The sequence below is a fragment of the Gavialis gangeticus genome, unplaced genomic scaffold, assembly GCF_001723915.1.
Source record: "Gavialis gangeticus isolate Ggan-Ray unplaced genomic scaffold, GavGan_comp1, whole genome shotgun sequence".
Lineage (NCBI taxonomy): Eukaryota > Metazoa > Chordata > Crocodylia > Gavialidae > Gavialis > Gavialis gangeticus.
The window spans coordinates 35,683,528-35,693,154 of record NW_017729022.1 but is presented as its reverse complement, the minus strand read 5'-3'; the positions used below and the strand labels follow the sequence as shown (position 1 = coordinate 35,693,154).

The window sequence follows — 9,627 nt, the reverse complement described above, 5'->3', positions numbered from 1 at the left end:
CCATTACAATTGACTTCTGTCAACCACCACTCTCTGGGTCTGACCATGTAGCCAATTCCCCAGCCAGCGGATCGTGGAGAAGCTGAGGCCACAGTTGGCCAGTTTTGCCAAGAGGTGATCATGGGATACCAGACTGAAGGCTTTTTTAAAGTCAAGATATACAATATCAATCTCTTCCCCCTTGTCCAGGTGATAGGTCACCTGATCGTAAAAGGAAATAAGATTGGTCAAGCAAGACCTACCCATGACAAACCCATGCTGGCTATCCCTATGATTTTGCCATTGGCCAGTCTGATGAGGATGGTCTCCTGTAAGGTTGAACCACCAGTCTTTGAAATAAGCAAGGCGGCTCCCATTTTCTTCAGTGGTCCTCAAGATTAGGTCTTTAGCCACAATCTCTGCTATAGGGTCTTGTGTTCATCTACCAACTATCTCTCTCATCTTTCTAATTCCATTGTGACTCCATCTACTTTCCTTGATTGCCTTCTCCGTGACCTGTCTTTCTTTATCCTTCTCTTTTCTCACTTTTCCTTTTAGAAACACTTCCTTTATGTTCCTTCCTAAATGCTAACTGCTGACAAAACTGCAATCTCTTTAGGCGCCATCTAAAGAATTGCTAATACTGCTGTATAAAATGAGAATAAAAGGTGATCATTAACAGTGGAACCTTTAAAGAAGCTTGACAATCAAAGCAACAGAATGCTCTTGTGTAGCACCATTTTGCCCCTCTTCCTTTTCTCCAGCCACTGCTACCTGTTGTCTCCATTGCTGTTCTTTGTCTAAACATAGATCATAAACACTACTAGTAGTGGACTGTATAAAGGATACAGCCTTCTGTATAAAGGAGCCATATACTTGATTAAACAAGAAAAGTAGCAACAGTATAAAGTACAGCTCTACCTTCAATATACATTGAGAAAACAAAAATACCATGAATCACTGATAGTTCTGTAAACATTTTTAATGCATTTCTATTGTTTTACCTCCTTATCTTCAGTTTAAAACTCTGGTCACTATTCTTTGCTTTCATAATGCTACAAAAAGAATCATAGGACTGATCTTGAATTTTAAAGAATTCAAGGACATTGGACCTTTTTCATAATACAAAATCTTTTTAGAATAAAAGGGTATTCTAATTCAAAAGGTCAAACAGAAAATGTTAATGAAAACAGAACCAGTCAAGTCAAATAAAATAAGAAAATAAACAGGGATTTTGCTTCAGGCAGCTTGAATCTGATTTAAGCAGCAGTGTTGGAAAAATCCAGCTGTTGTTTACTGAAATGTGAAAAAATGTGCTGCTTCTTTTTGTGAGACAGCATTCCTGTTCCTTTAAGACAGGATGTTAACATTTTTCTTCACAGACAACAATCTGGATTCATTTTATGTACACTAACTAATCTGACCAATTACTTGAAAGCTAATTACTGAGATTTTACAAAATGGGTCAGCTAGCCCAAGGTATTTTAATTACTGGTATTTAATAAAGACAACTCCAGAATATAACCATACACTGATGTCTCACAACAGAATTACAGATATTTTAATAGTGATTGAACAAGCCTATGATCATCTTTGTTTTATAGCCTTGAGCTTAATTTAATTTTTGCTAATACAGAGCTAGGCTATGCTTTGGCAATTACAGTATATTACTCATGTTAGCAATTTACTTCTTGTCTCTGAACACACTCTGAATTTATTGTGCATTTCAAAGGACACCATCACTCTTTTAAGATAGCAAAATGACCAAGAAATTGTAAAAAGGATAGTCTACATCTGGAAGATTTTTGTGGTGAGCTTGGCCAAAGAAAGACAACCAACCCAAACCAACTGATCTGTCAAAACATTAAGTGAGAATATCAGCTACACTTCCTACTAACACATCTCTAATAATAAGAGCCAGTATTTTTCAGTCAGTATATGCTGATTATTAACAGAACCTTAGTGAGTGGGTCAATGGTATTATGTAAAACATTATCTGCTCTCTAAATCAAAATCTGAAAACAATTTAAATATTTATTGCAATTTTATACTGTTTATAAAAGCTCTAAAAGGTCAGTAGAGAGATCTGCTTCCACAATCTGTACTTAAACATTTATTTCTGTCTCATGGTCTCTAGGCTTTAAGTGCTTTAAGAGGAGATTGGAAAGAATTTGCTGCCCACTCATGATGATGCCTCATAAAAGGTTCTTCAAAAACGGATCAAAGGCTATAATTTCCATGCCATTTCTGTCCAATTTCCTTTTCTCTTAATGTTTTCATTTTTTGAAATGGCTATGATTGCAGTCCAATTTTGCCCACACAGCACTGCATGCCTAAATGAACCATTTATCACAAACTTTTTGTCTTTTTGATGCTTGTGATTTTATTTCCTTGGCAATTTTTCCTTTTTCCTTTTTTTTTTCCTTTTTAATTTTGTTTTTGTTATCACTCATACTGCATTGCAATTACCTTCAGTAATTATACCTGCAGTGGTTTACATTATTCTGTTCCCAGGTGCAACATCAAAACTTCTAGTACAAGCCAGTTAAACATTAACACTGATATTTGGTTTTTCCCACTTCACTGTCACCATGAAAAGGTTTACATAATCCTCCTAAAGGGGAGGGAGAGCTGAGAGAGGTCACTGGAGGGTACACCTTCTAGAAAGGGAAACCAGACTGCAACCCCCATATCTATGAAGTTGGTTTCACCATCAGGACCAAGATCGCTGATGCTCTCCCCAAGCTCCCTTTGGGTGTCAATGAAAGGCTGATGACCCTTCACCTGCACCTCAGCCAAAACCAAAGTGCCACTGTCAAAAACGCATATGCTTCAAATCTGGATTCTGATGAGGAAGTCAAGGAAAGGTTCTACTTCAATCTTGACAACACCCTTGCCTCCATCCCCAGGGTCAAGGTCATTCTCCTGGGTGACTTCAACACCCAGGTTGGACGTGACCACAAAATCTGGAGCAGAACTATCAGCAAGAATGGCGTGGGGAAGGCCAATGCCAATGGTATCCTGCTCCTGACCAAATGCACCCAACATGGCCTGACAGTGACAGACACCATCTTCCACCAGAAAGACTGGTTCAAAACCATGTGGAGGCATCCGAAGTTAGAGCACTGGCACATCTTGAACTACATTGTCATCCAAGGTAGAGACCTGAGGGACATGCTTGTCATGAGGGCTATGAAGGGATCTGAAGACTTCTGGACAGACCACCAACTTGTGCACTCAGTGATGAACATCCACCTGGTGTCAAGACACTGGAAGACCCAGAAAGCTACCTGGAGATGGATGAATGTCACAGCTCTGAAGGACCCTGGACAGCTGGAGGAGTTCCAGGCCCAGTTGTACAGTACACTGGAGCAAGTCCCTACTGCTGATGACATCTCCATCCAGGCACACTGGGAGCAACTCAAGTCCACTGTCCAAGATGCCTGTGCCCAGACTATTGGGTTCGCATTGCAATGGAACCAGGACTGGTTCAACGTCAATGACACTCAGATCCATGATCGCCTCAAGTGGAAGCATGCAGCCTTTAATTGCCTAGCAAAACCATCCATTCAGCAAAAGACAGCAGTGTACCACCAGCTGAAGGCTGAGGTCCAACCGTGCATCTGTGACATTAAGAACAACTGGTGGGTGGAGAAGGCATGCGTGATCCAGGGCTACGCTGACCAGCATGACATGCATAACTTCTTCCAGGCTACCAAGACAACCTACTCCATTGGACAGATTCCACTCCATTGGACAAAACCCCCTCTGATCACAGGACAGCTGCTGGCTCCTCAAGGACGATGATGCCATCCATCTGCATTGGAAGGAGCATTTTGAATTCCTCCTTAAGCGCAAGTCCACTGTATCAGAGGAGACCCTCCAAGCCATCCCGCAGCACCCTGTGGCGGATACCCTTTGTGATCCACCAACCATTGGAGAGCTGAAGTGGGCCATCCAACAGATGAAATCCAACAAAACCTGTAAGCCAGATGGTATACTCACAGAGGTCTACCATGCTGGCAGCTTCCAGCTCACATCAGGACTCCACCAGCTTATCCTCTGCCTTTGGGATGGAGAGGACATTGCCAGGGATCTCAAGAATATGACCATCATGACCATCTACAAGAAGGGGGACAAATCTATCTGTGGGAACTACAGGGGGATTTTCCTCCTGTCCATTGCTGGGCAGCTCTCCAAGAGGCCAAGTCAACCCAGATGTCCTGAAGGGGACAAGCCGGAGGCCCAAGCCAGGCAGCAGTTCCAGGACCCTGGGCACAAATCCAGGTTTGCCCTGGTGATCTGCCTGAGGATCAGGAAGGCCGGGGTGCTTCTGAATGGTCCTGGCAGGTATGCAGGGCTTTCGGGTCATTGGTCAGCAACCCCTCCGAGAGGGGCCAGGAGGCGACTGGCCCTGAGTGGTCCAGAGCAGAACCAAGCAGCCCTCCAAGAGGCCAAGTCAACCTGGAGGTCCCAAAGGGGATGAGCCAGAGGACCAAGCTGGGTGGCAGTTTCAGGAGCCCAGACAAATCCAGGTTCGCCCTGGTGACTAACTTGAGGGCCAGGAAGGCTGGGGCACTTCTTAATGGTCCCAGCAGGTATGTGGGACCTCAGGGTTGTTGCCCAGTGACCTCTCTGAGTGGACCTGGGTGGCAGCTGGCCCTGGCTGGATGGCACAGGGCCAGGCAGCCCTCCAGGAGGTTAAGTCAACCCAGAGGTCCCGAAGGGGATGAGCTGGAGGCCCAAGCCAGGTGGCAGGTTTCAGGATCCTGGACACAAATCCAGGTTTGCCCCGGTGACTGGTCAAGGAGCCAGGCAGGCGGGGGCACTTCAGGACGGTCCTGGCACATACGCGGGGCCTCAGGGTCGGGGTCCAGTGACTCCTCCAAGTGGAATCGGGAGGCAGCTGACCCTGATCAGACTGGGGCAGAGCCTAGCAGCCCTCCAAGAGGCCTAGTCAACCCAGAGGTCCTGAAAGGGATGAGCTGGAGGCCCACACTGGGCAGCACTTCCAGGAGCCCAGCCATGGATCCAGGCTTGCCCTGGTGACCATCCCAAGGGCCGGACAGCCCCGCACACTTCTGTGTTCTGTCTGGTTCTGCTCGGAGGGGTTGCTGGGTGCGAGGTTAGCCTTGGGTTCTTAGACCATGACCCTCATTTCTGCACAGAGGACATGTTCGGGCAGGATGGGCTTCATCTCTGCCTGAAAGGTAGGCATGTTTTTTTTTCCAGTCTGGCTGATCACATACGGTGAAATTTAAACTAGGTTCTCAGAGGGATGGGGATGCAGAGGAACATGACACTTTGCCATCAAGCCAGGTGATGCATGCAGGTTGTACTCAGGTAAGTGACAGGGGCAAGGGCAGGCTTAGGTACAAGGGGGCGGCATGTGCACCTACAGGAGGCCTCAAATGTCTCTACACAAATGCTTGAAGAATGGGGAATAAGCAGGAGGAACTTGTCCTCCTGCTAGCTAGCAAAAACCCAGAGCTAGTGGGGCTCATGGAGACCTGGTGGGATTCTACCCATGACTGGGCAGTGGGCATTGAAGGCTACAGGCTTTACAGATGAGACAGAGCAGGGGAAAAAAGGGAGAGGGGTGTAGCAGTCTACATCAAAGAGCAATACATGTCCTCAATGATCAAGATGGGGTCAGAGGAGGGGCAAACTGAGGCACTCTGGGTAAGAATGCAAGGTGGTTGTGGGGAAAGGGACTTGATAGTGAGCATCCACTACAGACCTCCTCATTAGGGGGATAAGCTGGACCTGGAATTCTCAGGTCAGCTCACGGAGGCTGTAAAGGCAAGAGATGTGGTTGTCATGAGTGACCTAAAACTACCCAGACATCTGCTGGGAGGAGCAGTAAGCCAGGTCCAACTGCTCATGTAGTTCCTAGCTGGGATACAGGACCTCCACCTAACCCAGGAGGTGTATAGTCCCACCAGGGGAAATGACTTGCTGGACTTGGTCCTTGCCACAGGTGACAACCTGGCGAGGGGTCTGCAGGTACTCAACCACTTGGGCGACAGTGATCATTGCCTGCTGGAATTTACTATCCAGCACAGGGTGCTGAAAGCAAGCAGTAATGCAAAAGTCCTTGATTTCAGGAAGGCTGACTTCAAAGACCTAAGATTAGTAGGAGAGGCATTGGGGTCTTGAATCTTCAATGAGATGGGAGTCTAAGATGGGTGGTTGTTCCTCAAGGAAATAATCCTCCAAGCTCAAAGGGAGTCAGTCCCAATGCATACCAAGGGGGGCAAGAGTGCTAAAAAGCCCCCATGGCTTGGCAAATGCATCCAGGAATGCCTGAGAGCAAAAAGGAGGTGTACAAACAGTGGAAGCAAGGAGCTATCACTAAGGAGGCTTACACCTGTGTTGCTCATGACTGCAGGGAGGCTGTTAGGAAGGCCAAGGCAGAAATGGAGCTATGGCTGGTGACCAGAATTAAGGATAACAAGAAGTACTTTTTCAAATACATAGAGAGTAAGAAGGCAAAACCGGGTAATGTGGTGCCCCTACAAAACAGGTTTGGCAATCTGGTGATAGCAGCAAATGAAAAAGCTGACCTCTTTAACAAATTATTTGCCTCCATATTCCTGAACAAGAACCGGGACATATCCCTCACTAGGATTATGGATGGACCCAGGGGAGGGACCGCCATGCCTAGGGTCAGGGACAACTTCGTTAGGGAACTTTTGCAGGGGCTGGACGTGTTTAAATCAGCAGGTCCAGATGCTCTTCACCTGAGGGTGCTGAGGGATGGCAGGGGTCATAGCGGGCCCCTGGCATGGCTGTATGAGCACTCATGGGGCTCTGGCCAGGTACCAGAGGATTGGAAAAGGGCCAATGTGATCCCCATTTACAAGAAAGGGAGAAAGGAGGACCCCAGCAATTATAGACTAGTCAGTCTTACCTTGGTCCTTGGGAAGACCTTTGACAAAATTATCAAGGAACACATCTGCAGGGGCCCAGCAGGGGAGGTAATGCTCAGGGGAAGCCAACATGGGTTCACTGAGGGCAGATCCTGCCCAACTAACCTGGTTTCCTTTTATGACCAGGTCACCAAGTCCTTGGATGGGGGCATTGAGGTGGATGACATCTACCTGGACTTCAAGAAGGCCTTTGACACTGTTTCTCACCACATTCTCATAAAAAAAACTAGGTGACTGCAGCATTAATGCCTACACAGTCAGATGGGTGGACACTTTGCTAGATGGCTGCACCCAGAGACTGGCGGTGGACAGATTGTTTTTGACCTGGAGGGATGTGGGCAGTGGAATCCCCGAGGGATTGGTACCAGGGCCTGTACTGTTCAACATCTTTATCAGTGATCTCTATGTGGGTGTGGAAAGCACGCTGTCCAAATTCACTGGTGACACCAAGATGTGGGGCGAGGTGGGCACACTGGGAGGGACAGAATCCAGCTAGATTTAGACAGGTTACAGAGGTGGGTGAATGAAAATAGGATGGAATTCAATGCAGACAAGTGCAGGGTACTGTATCTAGGGAGAAGGAACCAGCAACACACCTATAGGCTGGAGAACACCCTTCCAGTCAACACAGTGGCAGAAAGGGATCTTGGAGTTATTGTTGACTGCAGGATCAACATGAGCTGCCAATGCGAGGAAGCAGTCACTAAGGGTAACTGCACCTTGTTGTACATCTACAGATGCATCACAAGCAGGTCCAGGGAGGTGATCCTTCCCCTCTATGCGGCATTACCCAGGCCACAGTTGGACTACTGCATCCAGTTCTAGGATGCACTTCAAGAGGGATGTGGCTAGCATTGAGAAGGTCCAGAAGAGGACCACTTGCATAGTCAAGGGGCAGCGGGTCAGGCCCTACGAAGAGAGGCTAAAGAGCCTGAATCTATTCAGCCTCCACAAGAAAAGGCTGAGAGAGGATCTGGTGGCCGTTTACAAACTCACCAGGGAGGACCAGCAGAAATTAAGTGAGGCTCTGTTCCCTCGGGTACCACTGGAATAGTGGCTATGAATTGTTAGAGAGAAGGTTCAGGCTGGACATCAGGAGACATTACTTTATGGTTATGGCTACCAGGCTCTGGAATGGACTCCCAAGGGAGGTGGTGCTCTCTTCTACCTTGGGAGTCTTCAAGAGGAGGCTGGATAGATATTTGGCTGGGGTGTTATGACCCCAGCACTTGTTCCTGCCTGATGATCTGTTTAGGTTCCTTCCAACCCTATGACACTATAACACTATCATTATGACTAAGATTCTGGCCAGCATCCTCCTGAACTGTCTTCATCCCATCACTGAGGAGATCCTTCCAGAAACCCAGTGCGGATTCTGACCATCCTGGGGCACTGCGGACATGGTTTTTGTTGCCAGGCAGATCCAAGAAAAACGTCAGGAGCAAAATTAAGAACTGTTCCTCATTTGCATTGACCTGACCAAGGCATTCGTTTCCTTAAATTGTGAAGCTCTGTAGACCATCCTCCAATGCCTTGGCTGCACGCTGAAATTTGTCACCATGCTGAGGCCCCTGCATGATGATATAACCACCACAGTCCTGAGCGGAAGAGCTGAAATTGACGTCTTCCACATCTGGGCCAGGGTCAAACAAGGTTGCGTGATCACTCCCACCCTGTTCACTATCTATCTGACCATCATCATCTACCTTATCTGAGATGATCTACCATCTGGCATCAGTATCCAGTATTGACTGGATGGGAAGCTTTTCAATCTTGGGCACTTCTGGACATAAACAAAACTCACCACTTTGAAAATTTTGTGGCTTTCAAAATTAGTGATGAAATTTCAGAATCTTTAATTTACCAGCATACCTGTATACCTTTCTACTTTAGTTCTATGTCTCTTTCTACATTCCACCCACTAATAAATGGCTTATTTACAATAGATTTGAATACTGTATTACTAGGGACCTACCAGATTAATAAGCCAAGGTGGCCAAATGGGCCAAGGTGGCTCTAACATGGCCAGGGCCCCTGATTTCACTGCTGTATCATGGCTAGGGTTGCCATTTTGAAGGTCAGGGTTGCCATTTTGAAGGCAGACCAAAGTGCCTCTCCATGCCTCTGATTGGCTGCAAGTCCCACCCCTTCCACGCATTGATTGAAAACCCTAGCTCAGGGATTGGCAATGTTTTTGGGCCGAGTGCCAAAACCCATGCAACTTCAACTTGGAAGATGTTGGCATGCCAGGGTCAGATGGCAGGGGAGCTACGAAGGGCCCGATCCTCATTGTGGCAGTGTAGCCCTGGTCCCTTCCCTGCTGTCTGCCGAGAGGCCTGCATGCAGCTGCCACTAGCAACGAGCTGGGGAGGGCAGGGGGGAGAAGACTCCTGTTTGGGAGCAATACAAGCCATTTCTTTCCTCCCTTTCCTGTCGAATGCTGTTGCTCCTGTGTCTGTCTTTCCAAAAAAAGCTCCAGGCTTCTCCCTTTCCTTTGTACTGGAGCTTGGACAGTGAGTACGTGTGTGTATGTGTGTGGTGGGGGGGGAGGGAGTGGAGATTGAAGGAGAAACAGGAAGGGCAGAAGGAGTGGTACCAAGACTTAAAACGGGTTACAGGGAGGAAGCAGCTGCCCCTCCATTCGGGGGGGGGGAGGGGAGAAGGCAGGGACACCAAGCAGGACAGGGGAAGGGGCCTGCTGTTCATCACCCCTGGG

The 9,627-nt window shown here is 47.5% G+C and overlaps 1 protein-coding gene and 1 long non-coding RNA gene across 8 annotated transcripts in view; both read right to left on the bottom strand.

Moving 5' to 3' along the window:
• SYT1 (synaptotagmin 1) overlaps nucleotides 1-9,627 on the bottom strand; it is a 704,251-nt gene that overhangs the window by 321,354 nt on the left and 373,270 nt on the right. The window lies entirely within an intron of this gene.
• LOC109295751 lies at nucleotides 4,137-8,341 on the bottom strand. Its single transcript, XR_002096824.1, has 3 exons — nucleotides 8,209-8,341; nucleotides 8,035-8,038; nucleotides 4,137-4,163 (listed from the first exon to the last, which is right to left on the bottom strand). It is a non-coding gene; the product is annotated as an uncharacterized LOC109295751 (long non-coding RNA).